Source organism: Fukomys damarensis, unplaced genomic scaffold (assembly GCF_012274545.1).
Source record: "Fukomys damarensis isolate Sample0158 unplaced genomic scaffold, DMR_v1.0_HiC HiC_scaffold_19, whole genome shotgun sequence".
NCBI lineage: Eukaryota > Metazoa > Chordata > Mammalia > Rodentia > Bathyergidae > Fukomys > Fukomys damarensis.
This window is the reverse complement of record NW_022900931.1, coordinates 8,387,551-8,388,494: the sequence shown is the minus strand read 5'-3', so window position 1 is coordinate 8,388,494 and position 944 is coordinate 8,387,551. Positions and strand designations below refer to the sequence as shown.

Here is a 944-nt window from a genome sequence, read left to right as displayed (position 1 = left end):
CCCCTTCCCACCTGGATTCCGGGTAGACTTGCCAACTCACTGCTACGTGAGGCCCGGAGTGGTGGCGGCAGCGTTCCGACCCGATCGCTCCGCAGACGTCCCCGCGCCCCACCTCGCTGTCAGCTAGGTTTTGGCAGGCGGCGCGCTCCCTCCGCACCCTGAATGAGGGGGAGAGAGGGGTGCTTCCTCTCGCGGGGCGCGGGCGCAGGTATGGCGGGCCTCAGGCGCACTCCGCCCTGACGGCCGGATTTATAAAGAGCCCCGGTCCTCCTGTCACCCCTAGGCGCCCGAAGCCCACCCGCGCCTGCCTACCTCTCTCTGCGCCCAGGCCACAAGCTGCTCCTGGGGCGTACTCGAGTATCGGTCATGCCCTGCGCGGCCCGAAATGCCCACCCCAAACCAGAGCAGAAGCCAGGGCGGGACCCGAGCCCTGGCCAAAGGTCGGCTTGGATGTCACGGGTGCGCGAGCTCACACCTCCGGGACAGGCTGGGTCCTGGACAACCGCGAAGGCCACCTTGGAACCGACCTGGGTTTGGGAGGACTCTCTGCCTTCTCCCTGGGCACCACCCTACCTCGTCTTCCCCACCCGGAGGAGAGAATTCTCGGGTTCCTTTGGGAGGGGGCAGGGCCACACACACACAAACACACACACGCACACACACACCCTCCCCAGATGCTAGAAAGCTCCGGGATCTAGGTTCGCCCCTTGGCGAAGAAAGCCGCCGCTGCCCCTTCCCCCTTAAGAGTCTGGCACCTCCGGACCTCGCCTCCCAGCCCTCGGGGTCATCCCGCGCCCGGCGCCCGGCTCACGAGCTGCAGGAGTCCAAAGTTCACCTCAGGAGAGGAGGGGGCGGCCAAGCGTAGGGGTGGGGGCGGTGAACGCAGAGAACCAGCCCTGCCGCCGTCGCAACTCACCTCGGCGCTGACCAGACGCAGGTAGCAG

General features: G+C 67.3%; 1 long non-coding RNA gene across 1 annotated transcript in view; it reads left to right on the top strand.

The window, feature by feature from the left end:
- The first annotated feature begins 36 nt into the window (after positions 1-36).
- Positions 37-944, top strand: part of LOC104854286 — a 7,787-nt gene continuing 6,879 nt past the window's right edge. The window contains exon 1 of the long non-coding RNA XR_004518122.1: positions 37-937. This is a non-coding gene — a long non-coding RNA (uncharacterized LOC104854286). The remainder of the gene's footprint in view (positions 938-944) is intronic.